At 48.9% G+C, this 17,453-nt stretch overlaps 23 non-coding genes and 2 pseudogenes across 23 annotated transcripts; all 25 read right to left on the reverse strand.

The window, feature by feature from the left end:
* Window positions 1–256: 256 nt before the first annotated feature.
* On the reverse strand, window positions 257–375 carry LOC142580353 (5S ribosomal RNA; annotated as a pseudogene).
* A 523-nt stretch (window positions 376–898) lies between these two features.
* LOC142581093 (5S ribosomal RNA) lies at window positions 899–1,017 on the reverse strand. The gene has a single exon (XR_012828232.1). It is a non-coding gene; the product is annotated as a 5S ribosomal RNA (ribosomal RNA).
* Window positions 1,018–1,540: 523 nt separating this feature from the next.
* On the reverse strand, window positions 1,541–1,659 carry LOC142581095 (5S ribosomal RNA). Its single transcript, XR_012828234.1, has one exon. It is a non-coding gene; the product is annotated as a 5S ribosomal RNA (ribosomal RNA).
* A 522-nt stretch (window positions 1,660–2,181) lies between these two features.
* On the reverse strand, window positions 2,182–2,300 carry LOC142581096 (5S ribosomal RNA). The gene has a single exon (XR_012828235.1). It is a non-coding gene; the product is annotated as a 5S ribosomal RNA (ribosomal RNA).
* Window positions 2,301–2,826: 526 nt separating this feature from the next.
* On the reverse strand, window positions 2,827–2,945 carry LOC142581097 (5S ribosomal RNA). The gene has a single exon (XR_012828236.1). It is a non-coding gene; the product is annotated as a 5S ribosomal RNA (ribosomal RNA).
* Window positions 2,946–3,469: 524 nt separating this feature from the next.
* Window positions 3,470–3,588, reverse strand: LOC142581098 (5S ribosomal RNA). Its single transcript, XR_012828237.1, has one exon. It is a non-coding gene; the product is annotated as a 5S ribosomal RNA (ribosomal RNA).
* Window positions 3,589–5,660: 2,072 nt separating this feature from the next.
* LOC142581099 (5S ribosomal RNA) lies at window positions 5,661–5,779 on the reverse strand. The gene has a single exon (XR_012828238.1). It is a non-coding gene; the product is annotated as a 5S ribosomal RNA (ribosomal RNA).
* Window positions 5,780–6,303: 524 nt separating this feature from the next.
* LOC142581100 (5S ribosomal RNA) lies at window positions 6,304–6,422 on the reverse strand. Its single transcript, XR_012828239.1, has one exon. It is a non-coding gene; the product is annotated as a 5S ribosomal RNA (ribosomal RNA).
* Window positions 6,423–6,944: 522 nt separating this feature from the next.
* Window positions 6,945–7,063, reverse strand: LOC142581101 (5S ribosomal RNA). Its single transcript, XR_012828240.1, has one exon. It is a non-coding gene; the product is annotated as a 5S ribosomal RNA (ribosomal RNA).
* Window positions 7,064–7,585: 522 nt separating this feature from the next.
* LOC142581102 (5S ribosomal RNA) lies at window positions 7,586–7,704 on the reverse strand. The gene has a single exon (XR_012828241.1). It is a non-coding gene; the product is annotated as a 5S ribosomal RNA (ribosomal RNA).
* Window positions 7,705–8,225: 521 nt separating this feature from the next.
* On the reverse strand, window positions 8,226–8,344 carry LOC142581103 (5S ribosomal RNA). Its single transcript, XR_012828242.1, has one exon. It is a non-coding gene; the product is annotated as a 5S ribosomal RNA (ribosomal RNA).
* Window positions 8,345–8,869: 525 nt separating this feature from the next.
* On the reverse strand, window positions 8,870–8,988 carry LOC142581104 (5S ribosomal RNA). Its single transcript, XR_012828243.1, has one exon. It is a non-coding gene; the product is annotated as a 5S ribosomal RNA (ribosomal RNA).
* A 524-nt stretch (window positions 8,989–9,512) lies between these two features.
* Window positions 9,513–9,631, reverse strand: LOC142580343 (5S ribosomal RNA; annotated as a pseudogene).
* Window positions 9,632–10,153: 522 nt separating this feature from the next.
* On the reverse strand, window positions 10,154–10,272 carry LOC142580701 (5S ribosomal RNA). Its single transcript, XR_012827844.1, has one exon. It is a non-coding gene; the product is annotated as a 5S ribosomal RNA (ribosomal RNA).
* Window positions 10,273–10,797: 525 nt separating this feature from the next.
* On the reverse strand, window positions 10,798–10,916 carry LOC142580736 (5S ribosomal RNA). Its single transcript, XR_012827878.1, has one exon. It is a non-coding gene; the product is annotated as a 5S ribosomal RNA (ribosomal RNA).
* Window positions 10,917–11,443: 527 nt separating this feature from the next.
* LOC142581106 (5S ribosomal RNA) lies at window positions 11,444–11,562 on the reverse strand. The gene has a single exon (XR_012828245.1). It is a non-coding gene; the product is annotated as a 5S ribosomal RNA (ribosomal RNA).
* Window positions 11,563–12,085: 523 nt separating this feature from the next.
* Window positions 12,086–12,204, reverse strand: LOC142580712 (5S ribosomal RNA). Its single transcript, XR_012827855.1, has one exon. It is a non-coding gene; the product is annotated as a 5S ribosomal RNA (ribosomal RNA).
* A 522-nt stretch (window positions 12,205–12,726) lies between these two features.
* LOC142580250 (5S ribosomal RNA) lies at window positions 12,727–12,845 on the reverse strand. Its single transcript, XR_012827680.1, has one exon. It is a non-coding gene; the product is annotated as a 5S ribosomal RNA (ribosomal RNA).
* Window positions 12,846–13,368: 523 nt separating this feature from the next.
* On the reverse strand, window positions 13,369–13,487 carry LOC142581107 (5S ribosomal RNA). Its single transcript, XR_012828246.1, has one exon. It is a non-coding gene; the product is annotated as a 5S ribosomal RNA (ribosomal RNA).
* Window positions 13,488–14,011: 524 nt separating this feature from the next.
* On the reverse strand, window positions 14,012–14,130 carry LOC142581108 (5S ribosomal RNA). Its single transcript, XR_012828247.1, has one exon. It is a non-coding gene; the product is annotated as a 5S ribosomal RNA (ribosomal RNA).
* A 522-nt stretch (window positions 14,131–14,652) lies between these two features.
* LOC142581109 (5S ribosomal RNA) lies at window positions 14,653–14,771 on the reverse strand. Its single transcript, XR_012828248.1, has one exon. It is a non-coding gene; the product is annotated as a 5S ribosomal RNA (ribosomal RNA).
* Window positions 14,772–15,298: 527 nt separating this feature from the next.
* LOC142580291 (5S ribosomal RNA) lies at window positions 15,299–15,417 on the reverse strand. The gene has a single exon (XR_012827717.1). It is a non-coding gene; the product is annotated as a 5S ribosomal RNA (ribosomal RNA).
* A 522-nt stretch (window positions 15,418–15,939) lies between these two features.
* Window positions 15,940–16,058, reverse strand: LOC142580251 (5S ribosomal RNA). Its single transcript, XR_012827681.1, has one exon. It is a non-coding gene; the product is annotated as a 5S ribosomal RNA (ribosomal RNA).
* Window positions 16,059–16,580: 522 nt separating this feature from the next.
* LOC142581110 (5S ribosomal RNA) lies at window positions 16,581–16,699 on the reverse strand. The gene has a single exon (XR_012828249.1). It is a non-coding gene; the product is annotated as a 5S ribosomal RNA (ribosomal RNA).
* A 523-nt stretch (window positions 16,700–17,222) lies between these two features.
* Window positions 17,223–17,341, reverse strand: LOC142580255 (5S ribosomal RNA). Its single transcript, XR_012827683.1, has one exon. It is a non-coding gene; the product is annotated as a 5S ribosomal RNA (ribosomal RNA).
* Between the last annotated feature and the right edge of the window lie 112 nt (window positions 17,342–17,453).

Below are 17,453 nucleotides of genomic sequence, written 5' to 3' on the forward strand. Positions count from 1 at the left end.
GTGATAAGTAAGCGGTTAGACGCTTGTGCGACTAAATTTTGCATCATTGCGTATACCGCTTACCACCGTCATCATTCCGCGTACAATATCGTGTAGTGGCCTGAATATTGTTGGTGTTACACTTCGGCGTTGGCTCTACCAGCAGGCTCCAGTTGAACGTAAGTTACAGTAAATGAAACCACCCACACGTTGTGCAAATGAAAAAAAAAAAAGCAAGACGTCACAGAAGCACGCAATAAAAAAGCAAAAAGAACGGTGCCATCAGCACTCGGTGTTCCCAGGTGGTCTCCCTCCCAAGTACTGACCGAGCCCAATGCTGCTTAGCTTCGGGGATCGGACAAGAACCGGCGTATTCAGCATGGTATGGCCGATGGCGAGAATGTGCTGTTTACGACTGCACCTGTATCGTGCTGCTATGTTGTGCAGCCGCCGAATGTATTGCTACAGCATACAGCACGTACGCGGCAGTCTTTCCGTGAACAATACACGCACGCGTCGTGTACGTTGATCACTCTGTTTGTGGTTCGCTGCATGCGTGCGTGCTAGTGCTCACAAAAACAAGAGGGCGAGCGCCACATTTTGCGCGCGTTGCAGCCCACAAGGTGCCACTTTATTGATGCGTTGTCATTGAGCTGTATGCGGGTGTGATAAGTAAGCGGTTAGACGCTTGTGCGACTAAATTTTGCATCATTGCGTATACCGCTTACCACCGTCATCATTCCGCGTACAATATCGTGTAGTGGCCTGAATATTGTTGGTGTTACACTTCGGCGTTGGCTCTACCAGCAGGCTCCAGTTGAACGTAAGTTACAGTAAATGAAACCACCCACACGTTGTGCAAATGAAAAAAAAAAACAAGACGTCACAGAAGCACGCAATAAAAAAGCAAAAAGAACGGTGCCATCAGCACTCGGTGTTCCCAGGTGGTCTCCCTCCCAAGTACTGACCGAGCCCAATGCTGCTTAGCTTCGGGGATCGGACGAGAACCGGCGTATTCAGCATGGTATGGCCGATGGCGAGAATGTGCTGTTTACGACTGCACCTGTATCGTGCTGCTATGTTGTGCAGTCGCCGAATGTATTGCTACAGCATACAGCACGTACGCGGCAGTCTTTCCGTGAACAATACACGCATGCGTCGTGTACGTTGATCACTCCGTTTGTGGTTCGCTGCATGCGTGCGTGCTAGTGCTCACAAAAACAAGAGGGCGAGCGCCACATTTTGCGCGCGTTGCAGCCCACAAGGTACCACTTTATTGATGCATTGTCATTGAGCTGTATGCGGGTGTGATAAGTAAGCGGTTAGACGCCTGTGCGACTAAATTTTGCATCATTGCGTATACCGCTTACCACCGTCATCATTCCGCGTACAATATCGTGTAGTGGCCTGAATATTGTTGGTGTTACACTTCGGCGTTGGCTCTACCAGCAGGCTCCAGTTGAACGTAAGTTACAGTAAATGAAACCACCCACACGTTGTGCAAATGAAAAAAAAAAACAAGACGTCACAGAAGCACGCAATAAAAAAGCAAAAAGAACGGTGCCATCAGCACTCGGTGTTCCCAGGTGGTCTCCCTCCCAAGTACTGACCGAGCCCAATGCTGCTTAGCTTCGGGGATCGGACGAGAACCGGCGTATTCAGCATGGTATGGCCGATGGCGAGAATGTGCTGTTTACGACTGCACCTGTATCGTGCTGCTATGTTGTGCAGTCGCCGAATGTATTGCTACAGCATACAGCACGTAGGCGGCAGTCTTTCCGTGAACAATACACGCACGCGTCGTGTACGTTGATCACTCCGTTTGTGGTTCGCTGCATGTGTGCGTGCTAGTGCTCACAAAAACAAGAGGGCGAGCGCCGCATTTTGCGCGCGTTGCAGCCCACAAGGTGCCACTTTATTGATGCGTTGTCATTGAGCTGTATGCGGGTGTGATAAGTAAGCGGTTAGACGCTTCTGCGACTAAATTTTGCATCATTGCGTATACCGCTTACCACCGTCATCATTCCGCGTACAATATCGTGTAGTGGCCTGAATATTGTTGGTGTTACACTTCGGCGTTGGCTCTACCAGCAGGCTCCAGTTGAACGTAAGTTACAGTAAATGAAACCACCCACACGTTGTGCAAATGAAAAAAAAAACAAGACGTCACAGAAGCACGCAATAAAAAAGCAAAAAGAACGGTGCCATCAGCACTCGGTGTTCCCAGGTGGTCTCCCTCCCAAGTACTGACCGAGCCCAATGCTGCTTAGCTTCGGGGATCGGACGAGAACCGGCGTATTCAGCATGGTATGGCCGATGGCGAGAATGTGCTGTTTACGACTGCACCTGTATCGTGCTGCTATGTTGTGCAGTCGCCGAATGTATTGCTACAGCATACAGCACGTACGCGGCAGTCTTTCCGTGAACAATACACGCACGCGTCGTGTACGTTGATCACTCCATTTGTGGTTCGCTGCATGCGTGCGTGCTAGTGCTCACAAAAACAAGAGGGCGAGCGCCACATTTTGCGCGCGTTGCAGCCCACAAGGTGCCACTTTATTAATGCGTTGTCATTGAGCTGTATGCGGGTGTGATAAATAAGCGGTTAGACGCTTGTGCGACTAAATTTTGCATCATTGCGTATACCGCTTACCACCGTCATCATTCCGCGTACAATATCGTGTAGTGGCCTGAATATTGTTGGTGTTACACTTCGGCGTTGGCTCTACCAGCAGGCTCCAGTTGAACGTAAGTTACAGTAAATGAAACCACCCACACGTTGTGCAAATGAAAAAAAAAAAAAACAAGACGTCACAGAAGCACGCAATAAAAAAGCAAAAAGAACGGTGCCATCAGCACTCGGTGTTCCCAGGTGGTCTCCCTCCCAAGTACTGACCGAGCCCAATGCTGCTTAGCTTCGGGGATCGGACGAGAACCGGCGTATTCAGCATGGTATGGCCGATGGCGAGAATGTGCTGTTTACGACTGCAGCTGTATCGTGCTGCTATGTTGTGCAGTCGCCGAATGTATTGCTACAGCATACAGCACGTACGCGGCAGTCTTTCCATGAACAATACACGCACGCGTCGTGTACGTTGATCACTCCGTTTGTGGTTCGCTGCATGCGTGCGTGCTAGTGCTCACAAAAACAAGAGGGCGAGCGCCACATTTTGCGCGCGTTGCAGCCCACAAGGTGCCACTTTATTGATGCGTTGTCATTGAGCTGTATGCGGGTGTGATAAGTAAGCGGTTAGACGCTTGTGCGACTAAATTTTGCATCATTGCGTATACCGCTTACCACCGTCATCGTTCCGCGTACAATATCGTGTAGTGGCCTGAATATTGTTGGTGTTACACTTCGGCGTTGGCTCTACCAGCAGGCTCCAGTTGAACGTAAGTTACAGTAAATGAAACCACCCACACGTTGTGCAAATGAAAAAAAAAAAACAAGACGTCACAGAAGCACGCAATAAAAAAGCAAAAAGAACGGTGCCATCAGCACTCGGTGTTCCCAGGTGGTCTCCCTCCCAAGTACTGACCGAGCCCAATGCTGCTTAGCTTCGGGGATCGGACGAGAACCGGCGTATTCAGCATGGTATGGCCGATGGCGAGAATGTGCTGTTTACGACTGCACCTGTATCGTGCTGCTATCTTGTGCAGTCGCCGAATGTGTTGCTACAGCATACAAATCAAATCAAATCAAATCAAACATGTTTATTTTGCAGGAAGAATACAAAATTTCCCTGCGGGAGGCAAAGACTAAAGGCGAGAAAGCCTGACGAGGTCTTGGCCCCCTGATGAACAAGACAGTCTACAACAGTTGACACGACTCAATATACGATTCATTAAGTACAATGCGTCTGCATCTCTACATCGGATCACATACGTATTTGTTTATACATGTATATGCAACACGCTCTACAATACTTTATACATTTACAAAAGATACATTGAAATGGAATCTAACAATTTTGTTCAATTAAATTCATCTCAGAATATACAAAACATAATTTGACTACACTTATGGATCGACTATGAGGTTAGTAGTCAGGAGGAATGATCTATAATTGCGCTTGAGCTTCTTGGCTTGTAATGTAAGGTCAATATTCGATTCATGGAGGTTTAATAATTGCACTGCTTTATATTCAATGGTCTGTTTGCCATAGTTCGTGCGTACTTTTTTAGTTTTTCGGCTAGAGCTTCTGAACCCATATTTCGTGGATACAGTTCTTGGGAAGGCATCCTGTAATTTGTGTTTATGTATGTGTTGCATCAATTTTAGATTATATACTTTTTTTGCAGATAGGATTTCATGTTTGAGAAAAAGTGGTTCAGTGGCCATGTCCTTGGCATGACCTTTATATTTTTCCAGAATACGAAGCACGCGCTTCTGCAGGATTATTAACCTATCATAATTTGTTTTAGTTGTTGTTCCCCACACCAACATACCGTATAGTAGTTTCGAGTAAAATAACGTATAGTAGAGTGATTTAGTTAACCACGAAGGTAGAAGGGAAGCAATTTTACTGAGACATCCTACAGAGCGAGCCAGATCAGTTAAGAGATGTTGCACGTGTGGTGTCCATGATAGGTGTTCATGGAACCAGACTCCTAGGAATTTCTGTGTGTTTACTTGTTTGATGCGTTGGTCATTATAATAAATTATTACATTGTCGCGGATGTGCTTGTTAATAGGCCTGAACATAACAAATTTAGTTTTTTGTGTGTTTAGCTTTAGTTTATTTTTTGTTAGCCAACCTGAAAGTTTAGCGAGGTATAGATTTGCTGAAGCTTCTATTTCATGAATAGTAGATCCTGTGAAGAACAGGCTAGTGTCGTCAGCAAACATTGTAATTTCCGGTGTATATTGAACATCCGTAATATCATTGATATATAGAAGGAAAAGCACGGGACCTAATATAGATCCCTGTGGAACTCCTTTTATTACGCTTAAGTATTCGGACTCTGCATTTTCTATGCCAACAAATTGATATCTTGACGATAAATAGCTTTTAAATAAGTCTAGGACAACACCACGAATTCCATAGCGGCTTAATTTCAGCAATAGGATATGATGGTCAACTGAATCGAAAGCTTTACGCAGATCAAGGAAGACACCCAAAGTAAACATCTTATTTTCAATATTTTCTATTATGCGAGAATGTGCTGTTTACGACTGCACCTGTATCGTGCTGCTATGTTGTGCAGTCGCCGAATGTATTGCTACAGCATACAGAACGTACGCGGCAGTCTTTCCGTGAACAATACACGCACGCGTCGTGTACGTTGATCACTCCGTTTGTGGTTCGCTGCATGTGTGCGTGCTAGTGCTCACAAAAACAAGAGGGCGAGCGCCACATTTTGCGCGCGTTGCAGCCCACAAGGTGCCACTTTATTGATGCGTTGTCATTGAGCTGTATGCGGGTGTGATAAGTAAGCGGTTAGACGCTTGTGCGACTAAATTTTGCATCATTGCGTATACCGCTTACCACCGTCATCATTCCGCGTACAATATCGTGTAGTGGCCTGAATATTGTTGGTGTTACACTTCGGCGTTGGCTCTACCAGCAGGCTCCAGTTGAACGTAAGTTACAGTAAATGAAACCACCCACACGTTGTGCAAATGAAAAAAAAAAAACAAGACGTCACAGAAGCACGCAATAAAAAAGCAAAAAGAACGGTGCCATCAGCACTCGGTGTTCCCAGGTGGTCTCCCTCCCAAGTACTGACCGAGCCCAATGCTGCTTAGCTTCGGGGATCGGACGAGAACCGGCGTATTCAGCATGGTATGGCCGATGGCGAGAATGTGCTGTTTACGACTGCACCTGTATCGTGCTGCTATGTTGTGCCGTCGCCGAATGTATTGCTGCAGCATACAGCACGTACGCGGCAGTCTTTCCGTGAACAATACACGCACGCGTCGTGTACGTTGATCACTCCGTTTGTGGTTCGCTGCATGCGTGCGTGCTAGTGCTCACAAAAACAAGAGGGCGAGCGCCACATTTTGCGCGCGTTGCAGCCCACAAGGTGCCACTTTATTGATGCGTTGTCATTGAGCTATATGCGGGTGTGATAAGTAAGCGGTTAGACGCTTGTGCGACTAAATTTTGCATCATTGCGTATACCGCTTACCACCGTCATCATTCCGCGTACAATATCGTGTAGTAGCCTGAATATTGTTGGTGTTACACTTCGGCGTTGGCTCTACCAGCAGGCTCCAGTTGAACGTAAGTTACAGTAAATGAAACCACCCACACGTTGTGCAAATGAAAAAAAAAAGACAAGACGTCACAGAAGCACGCAATAAAAAAGCAAAAAGAACGGTGCCATCAGCACTCGGTGTTCCCAGGTGGTCTCCCTCCCAAGTACTGACCGAGCCCAATGCTGCTTAGCTTCGGGGATCGGACGAGAACCGGCGTATTCAGCATGGTATGGCCGATGGCGAGAATGTGCTGTTTACGACTGCACCTGTATCGTGCTGCTATGTTGTGCAGTCGCCGAATGTGTTGCTACAGCATACAGAACGTACGCGGCAGTCTTTCCGTGAACAATACACGCACGCGTCGTGTACGTTGATCACTCCGTTTGTGGTTCGCTGCATGTGTGCGTGCTAGTGCTCACAAAAACAAGAGGGCGAGCGCCACATTTTGCGCGCGTTGCAGCCCACAAGGTGCCACTTTATTGATGCGTTGTCATTGAGCTGTATGCGGGTGTGATAAGTAAGCGGTTAGACGCTTGTGCGACTAAATTTTGCATCATTGCGTATACCGCTTACCACCGTCATCATTCCGCGTACAATATCGTGTAGTGGCCTGAATATTGTTGGTGTTACACTTCGGCGTTGGCTCTACCAGCAGGCTCCAGTTGAACGTAAGTTACAGTAAATGAAACCACCCACACGTTGTGCAAATGAAAAAAAAAACAAGACGTCAGAGAAGCACGCAATAAAAAAGCAAAAAGAACGGTGCCATCAGCACTCGGTGTTCCCAGGTGGTCTCCCTCCCAAGTACTGACCGAGCCCAATGCTGCTTAGCTTCGGGGATCGGACGAGAACCGGCGTATTCAGCATGGTATGGCCGATGGCGAGAATGTGCTGTTTACGACTGCACCTGTATCGTGCTGCTATGTTGTGCAGTCGCCGAATGTATTGCTACAGCATACAGCACGTACGCGGCAGTCTTTCCGTGAACAATACACGCACGCGTCGTGTACGTTGATCACTCCGTTTGTGGTTCGCTGCATGCGTGCGTGCTAGTGCTCACAAAAACAAGAGGGCGAGCGCCACATTTTGCGCGCGTTGCAGCCCACAAGGTGCCACTTTATTAATGCGTTGTCATTGAGCTGTATGCGGGTGTGATAAGTAAGCGGTTAGACGCTTGTGCCACTAAATTTTGCATCATTGCGTATACCGCTTACCACCGTCATCATTCCGCGTACAATATCGTGTAGTGGCCTGAATATTGTTGGTGTTACACTTCGGCGTTGGCTCTACCAGCAGGCTCCAGTTGAACGTAAGTTACAGTAAATGAAACCACCCACACGTTGTGCAAATGAAAAAAAAAACAAGACGTCACAGAAGCACGCAATAAAAAAGCAAAAAGAACGGTGCCATCAGCACTCGGTGTTCCCAGGTGGTCTCCCTCCCAAGTACTGACCGAGCCCAATGCTGCTTAGCTTCGGGGATCGGACGAGAACCGGCGTATTCAGCATGGTATGGCCGATGGCGAGAATGTGCTGTTTACGACTGCACCTGTATCGTGCTGCTATGTTGTGCAGTCGCCGAATGTATTGCTACAGCATACAGCACGTACGCGGCAGTCTTTCCATGAACAATACACACACGCGTCGTGTACGTTGATCACTCCGTTTGTGGTTCGCTGCATGCGTGCGTGCTAGTGCTCACAAAAACAAGAGGGCGAGCGCCACATTTTGCGCGCGTTGCAGCCCACAAGGTGCCACTTTATTGATGCGTTGTCATTGAGCTGTATGCGGGTGTGATAAGTAAGCGGTTAGACGCTTGTGCGACTAAATTTTGCATCATTGCGTATACCGCTTACCACCGTCATCGTTCCGCGTACAATATCGTGTAGTGGCCTGAATATTGTTGGTGTTACACTTCGGCGTTGGCTCTACCAGCAGGCTCCAGTTGAACGTAAGTTACAGTAAATGAAACCACCCACACGTTGTGCAAATGAAAAAAAAACAAGACGTCACAGAAGCACGCAATAAAAAAGCAAAAAGAACGGTGCCATCAGCACTCGGTGTTCCCAGGTGGTCTCCCTCCCAAGTACTGACCGAGCCCAATGCTGCTTAGCTTCGGGGATCGGACGAGAACCGGCGTATTCAGCATGGTATGGCCGATGGCGAGAATGTGCTGTTTACGACTGCACCTGTATCGTGCTGCTATGTTGTGCAGTCGCCGAATGTATTGCTACAGCATACAGCACGTACGCGGCAGTCTTTCCGTGAACAATACACGCAGGCGTCGTGTACGTTGATCACTCCGTTTGTGGTTCGCTGCATGCGTGCGTGCTAGTGCTCACAAAAACAAGAGGGCGAGCGCCACATTTTGCGCGCGTTGCAGCCCACAAGGTGCCACTTTATTGATGTGTTGTCATTGAGCTATATGCGGGTGTGATAAGTAAGCGGTTAGACGCTTGTGCGACTAAATTTTGCATCATTGCGTATACCGCTTACCACCGTCATCATTCCGCGTACAATATCGTGTAGTGGCCTGAATATTGTTGGTGTTACACTTCGGCGTTGGCTCTACCAGCAGGCTCCAGTTGAACGTAAGTTACAGTAAATGAAACCACCCACACGTTGTGCAAATGAAAAAAAAAAAGACAAGACGTCACAGAAGCACGCAATAAAAAAGCAAAAAGAACGGTGCCATCAGCACTCGGTGTTCCCAGGTGGTCTCCCTCCCAAGTACTGACCGAGCCCAATGCTGCTTAGCTTCGGGGATCGGACGAGAACCGGCGTATTCAGCATGGTATGGCCGATGGCGAGAATGTGCTGTTTACGACTGCACCTGTATCGTGCTGCTATGTTGTGCAGTCGCCGAATGTATTGCTACAGCATACAGCACGTACGCGGCAGTCTTTCCGTGAACAATACACGCAGGCGTCGTGTACGTTGATCACTCCGTTTGTGGTTCGCTGCATGCGTGCGTGCTAGTGCTCACAAAAACAAGAGGGCGAGCGCCACATTTTGCGCGCGTTGCAGCCCACAAGGTGCCACTTTATTGATGTGTTGTCATTGAGCTATATGCGGGTGTGATAAGTAAGCGGTTAGACGCTTGTGCGACTAAATTTTGCATCATTGCGTATACCGCTTACCACCGTCATCATTCCGCGTACAATATCGTGTAGTGGCCTGAATATTGTTGGTGTTACACTTCGGCGTTGGCTCTACCAGCAGGCTCCTGTTGAACGTAAGTTACAGTAAATGAAACCACCCACACGTTGTGCAAATGAAAAAAAAAAGACAAGACGTCACAGAAGCACGCAATAAAAAAGCAAAAAGAACGGTGCCATCAGCACTCGGTGTTCCCAGGTGGTCTCCCTCCCATGTACTGACCGAGCCCAATGCTGCTTAGCTTCGGGGATCGGACGAGAACCGGCGTATTCAGCATGGTATGGCCGATGGCGAGAATGTGCTGTTTACGACTGCACCTGTATCGTGCTGCTATGTTGTGCAGTCGCCGAATGTATTGCTACAGCATACAGCACTTACGCGGCAGTCTTTCCGTGAACAATACACGCACGCGTCGTGTACGTTGATCACTCCGTTTGTGGTTCGCTGCATGTGTGCGTGCTAGTGCTCACAAAAACAAGAGGGCGAGCGCCACATTTTGCGCGCGTTGCAGCCCACAAGGTGCCACTTTATTGATGCGTTGTCATTGAGCTGTATGCGGGTGTGATAAGTAAGCGGTTAGACGCTTGTGCGACTAAATTTTGCATCATTGCGTATACCGCTTACCACCGTCATCATTCCGTGTACAATATCGTGTAGTGGCCTGAATATTGTTGGTGTTACACTTCGGCGTTGGCTCTACCAGCAGGCTCCAGTTGAACGTAAGTTACAGTAAATGAAACCACCCACACGTTGTGCAAATGAAAAAAAAAACAAGACGTCACAGAAGCACGCAATAAAAAAGCAAAAAGAACGGTGCCATCAGCACTCGGTGTTCCCAGGAGGTCTCCCTCCCAAGTACTGACCGAGCCCAATGCTGCTTAGCTTCGGGGATCGGACGAGAACCGGCGTATTCAGCATGGTATGGCCGATGGCGAGAATGTGCTGTTTACGACTGCACCTGTATCGTGCTGCTATGTTGTGCAGTCGCCGAATGTATTGCTACAGCATACAGCACGTACGCGGCAGGCTTTCCGTGAACAATACACGCACGCGTCGTGTACGTTGATCACTCCGTTTGTGGTTCGCTGCATGCGTGCGTGCTAGTGCTCACAAAAACAAGAGGGCGAGCGCCACATTTTGCGCGCGTTGCAGCCCACAAGGTGCCACTTTATTGATGCGTTGTCATTGAGCTGTATGCGGGTGTGATAAGTAAGCGGTTAGACGCTTGTGCGACTAAATTTTGCATCATTGCGTATACCGCTTACCACCGTCATCGTTCCGCGTACAATATCGTGTAGTGGCCTGAATATTGTTAGTGTTACACTTCGGCGTTGGCTCTACCAGCAGGCTCCAGTTGAACGTAAGTTACAGTAAATGAAACCACCCACACGTTGTGCAAATGAAAAAAAAAAAAACAAGACGTCACAGAAGCACGCAATAAAAAAGCAAAAAGAACGGTGCCATCAGCACTCGGTTTTCCCAGGTGGTCTCCCTCCCAAGTACTGACCGAGCCCAATGCTGCTTAGCTTCGGGGATCGGACGAGAACCGGCGTATTCAGCATGGTATGGCCGATGGCGAGAATGTGCTGTTTACGACTGCACCTGTATCGTGCTGCTATGTTGTGCAGTCGCCGAATGTATTGCTACAGCATACAGCACGTACGCGGCAGTCTTTCCGTGAACAATACACGCAGGCGTCGTGTACGTTGATCACTCCGTTTGTGGTTCGCTGCATGCGTGCGTGCTAGTGCTCACAAAAACAAGAGGGCGAGCGCCACATTTTGCGCGCGTTGCAGCCCACAAGGTGCCACTTTATTGATGTGTTGTCATTGAGCTATATGCGGGTGTGATAAGTAAGCGGTTAGACGCTTGTGCGACTAAATTTTGCATCATTGCGTATACCGCTTACCACCGTCATCATTCCGCGTACAATATCGTGTAGTGGCCTGAATATTGTTGGTGTTACACTTCGGCGTTGGCTCTACCAGCAGGCTCCAGTTGAACGTAAGTTACAGTAAATGAAACCACCCACACGTTGTGCAAATGAAAAAAAAAAAAAAACAAGACGTCACAGAAGCACGCAATAAAAAAGCAAAAAGAACGGTGCCATCAGCACTCGGTGTTCCCAGGTGGTCTCCCTCCCAAGTACTGACCGAGCCCAATGCTGCTTAGCTTCGGGGATCGGACGAGAACCGGCGTATTCAGCATGGTATGGCCGATGGCGAGAATGTGCTGTTTACGACTGCACCTGTATCGTGCTGCTATGTTGTGCAGTCGCCGAATGTATTGCTACAGCATACAGCACGTACGCGGCAGTCTTTCCGTGAACAATACACGCAGGCGTCGTGTACGTTGATCACTCCGTTTGTGGTTCGCTGCATGCGTGCGTGCTAGTGCTCACAAAAACAAGAGGGCGAGCGCCACATTTTGCGCGCGTTGCAGCCCACAAGGTGCCACTTTATTGATGCGTTGTCATTGAGCTGTATGCGGGTGTGATAAGAAAGCGGTTAGACGCTTGTGCGACTAAATTTTGCATCATTGCGTATACCGCTTACCACCGTCATCATTCCGTGTACAATATCGTGTAGTGGCCTGAATATTGTTGGTGTTACACTTCGGCGTTGGCTCTACCAGCAGGCTCCAGTTGAACGTAAGTTACAGTAAATGAAACCACCCACACGTTGTGCAAATGAAAAAAAAAAACAAGACGTCACAGAAGCACGCAATAAAAAAGCAAAAAGAACGGTGCCATCAGCACTCGGTGTTCCCAGGAGGTCTCCCTCCCAAGTACTGACCGAGCCCAATGCTGCTTAGCTTCGGGGATCGGACGAGAACCGGCGTATTCAGCATGGTATGGCCGATGGCGAGAATGTGCTGTTTACGACTGCACCTGTATCGTGCTGCTATGTTGTGCAGTCGCCGAATGTATTGCTACAGCATACAGCACGTACGCGGCAGTCTTTCCGTGAACAATACACGCACGCGTCGTGTACGTTGATCACTCCGTTTGTGGTTCGCTGCATGCGTGCGTGCTAGTGCTCACAAAAACAAGAGGGCGAGCGCCACATTTTGCGCGCGTTGCAGCCCACAAGGTGCCACTTTATTGATGCGTTGTCATTGAGCTGTATGCGGGTGTGATAAGAAAGCGGTTAGACGCTTGTGCGACTAAATTTTGCATCATTGCGTATACCGCTTACCACCGTCATCATTCCGCGTACAATATCGTGTAGTGGCCTGAATATTGTTGGTGTTACACTTCGGCGTTGGCTCTACCAGCAGGCTCCAGTTGAACGTAAGTTACAGTAAATGAAACCACCCACACGTTGTGCAAATGAAAAAAAAAACAAGACGTCACAGAAGCACGCAATAAAAAAGCAAAAAGAACGGTGCCATCAGCACTCGGTGTTCCCAGGTGGTCTCCCTCCCAAGTACTGACCGAGCCCAATGCTGCTTAGCTTCGGGGATCGGACGAGAACCGGCGTATTCAGCATGGTATGGCCAATGGCGAGAATGTGCTGTTTACGACTGCACCTGTATCGTGCTGCTATGTTGTGCAGTCGCCGAATGTATTGCTACAGCATACAGCACGTACGCGGCAGTCTTTCCGTGAACAATACACGCACGCGTCGTGTACGTTGATCACTCCGTTTGTGGTTCGCTGCATGCGTGCGTGCTAGTGCTCACAAAAACAAGAGGGCGAGCGCCACATTTTGCGCGCGTTGCAGCCCACAAGGTGCCACTTTATTAATGCGTTGTCATTGAGCTGTATGCGGGTGTGATAAGTAAGCGGTTAGACGCTTGTGCCACTAAATTTTGCATCATTGCGTATACCGCTTACCACCGTCATCATTCCGCGTACAATATCGTGTAGTGGCCTGAATATTGTTGGTGTTACACTTCGGCGTTGGCTCTACCAGCAGGCTCCAGTTGAACGTAAGTTACAGTAAATGAAACCACCCACACGTTGTGCAAATGAAAAAAAAAAACAAGACGTCACAGAAGCACGCAATAAAAAAGCAAAAAGAACGGTGCCATCAGCACTCGGTGTTCCCAGGTGGTCTCCCTCCCAAGTACTGACCGAGCCCAATGCTGCTTAGCTTCGGGGATCGGACGAGAACCGGCGTATTCAGCATGGTATGGCCGATGGCGAGAATGTGCTGTTTACGACTGCACCTGTATCGTGCTGCTATGTTGTGCAGTCGCCGAATGTATTGCTACAGCATACAGCACGTACGCGGCAGTCTTTCCGTGAACAATACACGCACGCGTCGTGTACGTTGATCACTCCGTTTGTGGTTCGCTGCATGCGTGCGTGCTAGTGCTCACAAAAACAAGAGGGCGAGCGCCACATTTTGCGCGCGTTGCAGCCCACAAGGTGCCACTTTATTAATGCGTTGTCATTGAGCTGTATGCGGGTGTGATAAGTAAGCGGTTAGACGCTTGTGCCACTAAATTTTGCATCATTGCGTATACCGCTTACCACCGTCATCATTCCGCGTACAATATCGTGTAGTGGCCTGAATATTGTTGGTGTTACACTTCGGCGTTGGCTCTACCAGCAGGCTCCAGTTGAACGTAAGTTACAGTAAATGAAACCACCCACACGTTGTGCAAATGAAAAAAAAAAAACAAGACGTCACAGAAGCACGCAATAAAAAAGCAAAAAGAACGGTGCCATCAGCACTCGGTGTTCCCAGGTGGTCTCCCTCCCAAGTACTGACCGAGCCCAATGCTGCTTAGCTTCGGGGATCGGACGAGAACCGGCGTATTCAGCATGGTATGGCCGATGGCGAGAATGTGCTGTTTACGACTGCACCTGTATCGTGCTGCTATGTTGTGCAGTCGCCGAATGTATTGCTACAGCATACAGCACGTACGCGGCAGTCTTTCCGTGAACAATACACGCACGCGTCGTGTACGTTGATCACTCCGTTTGTGGTTCGCTGCATGCGTGCGTGCTAGTGCTCACAAAAACAAGAGGGCGAGCGCCACATTTTGCGCGCGTTGCAGCCCACAAGGTGCCACTTTATTAATGCGTTGTCATTGAGCTGTATGCGGGTGTGATAAGTAAGCGGTTAGACGCTTGTGCGACTAAATTTTGCATCATTGCGTATACCGCTTACCACCGTCATCATTCCGCGTACAATATCGTGTAGAGGCCTGAATATTGTTGGTGTTACACTTCGGCGTTGGCTCTACCAGCAGGCTCCAGTTGAACGTAAGTTACAGTAAATGAAACCACCCACACGTTGTGCAAATGAAAAAAAAAACAAGACGTCACAGAAGCACGCAATAAAAAAGCGAAAAGAACGGTGCCATCAGCACTCGGTGTTCCCAGGTGGTCTCCCTCCCAAGTACTGACCGAGCCCAATGCTGCTTAGCTTCGGGGATCGGACGAGAACCGGCGTATTCAGCATGGTATGGCCGATGGCGAGAATGTGCTGTTTACGACTGCACCTGTATCGTGCTGCTATGTTGTGCAGTCGCCGAATGTATTGCTACAGCATACAGCACGTACGCGGCAGTCTTTCCGTGAACAATACACGCACGCGTCGTGTACGTTGATCACTCCGTTTGTGGTTCGCTGCATGCGTGCGTGCTAGTGCTCACAAAAACAAGAGGGCGAGCGCCACATTTTGCGCGCGTTGCAGCCCACAAGGTGCCACTTTATTAATGCGTTGTCATTGAGCTGTATGCGGGTGTGATAAGTAAGCGGTTAGACGCTTGTGCGACTAAATTTTACATCATTGCGTATACCGCTTACCACCGTCATCATTCCGCGTACAATATCGTGTAGTGGCCTGAATATTGTTGGTGTTACACTTCGGCGTTGGCTCTACCAGCAGGCTCCAGTTGAACGTAAGTTACAGTAAATGAAACCACCCACACGTTGTGCAAATGAAAAAGAAAAAAAAACAAGACGTCACAGAAGCACGCAATAAAAAAGCAAAAAGAACGGTGCCATCAGCACTCGGTGTTCCCAGGTGGTCTCCCTCCCAAGTACTGACCGAGCCCAATGCTGCTTAGCTTCGGGGATCGGACGAGAACCGGCGTATTCAGCATAGTATGGCCGATGGCGAGAATGTGCTGTTTACGACTGCACCTGTATCGTGCTGCTATGTTGTGCAGTCGCCGAATGTATTGCTACAGCATACAGCACGTACGCGGCAGTCTTTCCGTGAACAATACACGCACGCGTCGTGTACGTTGATCACTCCGTTTGTGGTTCGCTGCATGCGTGCGTGCTAGTGCTCACAAAAACAAGAGGGCGAGCGCCACATTTTGCGCGCGTTGCAGCCCACAAGGTGCCACTTTATTGATGCGTTGTCATTGAGCTATATGCGGGTGTGATAAGTAAGCGGTTAGACGCTTGTGCGACTAAATTTTGCATCATTGCGTATACCGCTTACCACCGTCATCATTCCGCGTACAATATCGTGTAGTGGCCTGAATATTGTTGGTGTTACACTTCGGCGTTGGCTCTACCAGCAGGCTCCAGTTGAACGTAAGTTACAGTAAATGAAACCACCCACACGTTGTGCAAATGAAAAAAAAAACAAGACGTCACAGAAGCACGCAATAAAAAAGCAAAAAGAACGGTGCCATCAGCACTCGGTGTTCCCAGGTGGTCTCCCTCCCAAGTACTGACCGAGCCCAATGCTGCTTAGCTTCGGGGATCGGACGAGAACCGGCGTATTCAGCATGGTATGGCCAATGGCGAGAATGTGCTGTTTACGACTGCACCTGTATCGTGCTGCTATGTTGTGCAGTCGCCGAATGTATTGCTACAGCATACAGCACGTACGCGGCAGTCTTTCCGTGAACAATACACGCACGCGTCGTGTACGTTGATCACTCCGTTTGTGGTTCGCTGCATGCGTGCGTGCTAGTGCTCACAAAAACAAGAGGGCGAGCGCCACATTTTGCGCGCGTTGCAGCCCACAAGGTGCCACTTTATTAATGCGTTGTCATTGAGCTGTATGCGGGTGCGATAAGTAAGCGGTTAGACGCTTGTGCCACTAAATTTTGCATCATTGCGTATACCGCTTACCACCGTCATCATTCCGCGTACAATATCGTGTAGTGGCCTGAATATTGTTGGTGTTACACTTCGGCGTTGGCTCTACCAGCAGGCTCCAGTTGAACGTAAGTTACAGTAAATGAAACCACCCACACGTTGTGCAAATGAAAAAAAAAACAAGACGTCACAGAAGCACGCAATAAAAAAGCAAAAAGAACGGTGCCATCAGCACTCGGTGTTCCCAGGTGGTCTCCCTCCCAAGTACTGACCGAGCCCAATGCTGCTTAGCTTCGGGGATCGGACGAGAACCGGCGTATTCAGCATGGTATGGCCGATGGCGAGAATGTGCTGTTTACGACTGCACCTGTATCGTGCTGCTATGTTGTGCAGTCGCCGAATGTATTGCTACAGCATACAGCACGTACGCGGCAGTCTTTCCGTGAACAATACACGCACGCGTCGTGTACGTTGATCACTCCGTTTGTGGTTCGCTGCATGCGTGCGTGCTAGTGCTCACAAAAACAAGAGGGCGAGCGCCACATTTTGCGCGCGTTGCAGCCCACAAGGTGCCACTTTATTAATGCGTTGTCATTGAGCTGTATGCGGGTGTGATAAGTAAGCGGTTAGACGCTTGTGCGACTAAATTTTGCATCATTGCGTATACCGCTTACCACCGTCATCATTCCGCGTACAATATCGTGTAGTGGCCTGAATATTGTTGGTGTTACACTTCGGCGTTGGCTCTACCAGCAGGCTCCAGTTGAACGTAAGTTACAGTAAATGAAACCACCCACACGTTGTGCAAATGAAAAAAAAAAACAAGACGTCACAGAAGCACGCAATAAAAAAGCAAAAAGAACGGTGCCATCAGCACTCGGTGTTCCCAGGTGGTCTCCCTCCCAAGTACTGACCGAGCCCAATGCTGCTTAGCTTCGGGGATCGGACGAGAACCGGCGTATTCAGCATGGTATGGCCAATGGCGAGAATGTGCTGTTTACGACTGCACCTGCATCGTGCTGCTATGTTGTGCAGTCGCCGAATGTATTGCTACAGCATACAGCACGTACGCGGCAGTCTTTCCGTGAACAATACA

The sequence above is a fragment of the Dermacentor variabilis genome, chromosome 4 (genome assembly GCF_050947875.1).
Source record: "Dermacentor variabilis isolate Ectoservices chromosome 4, ASM5094787v1, whole genome shotgun sequence".
Lineage (NCBI taxonomy): Eukaryota > Metazoa > Arthropoda > Arachnida > Ixodida > Ixodidae > Dermacentor > Dermacentor variabilis.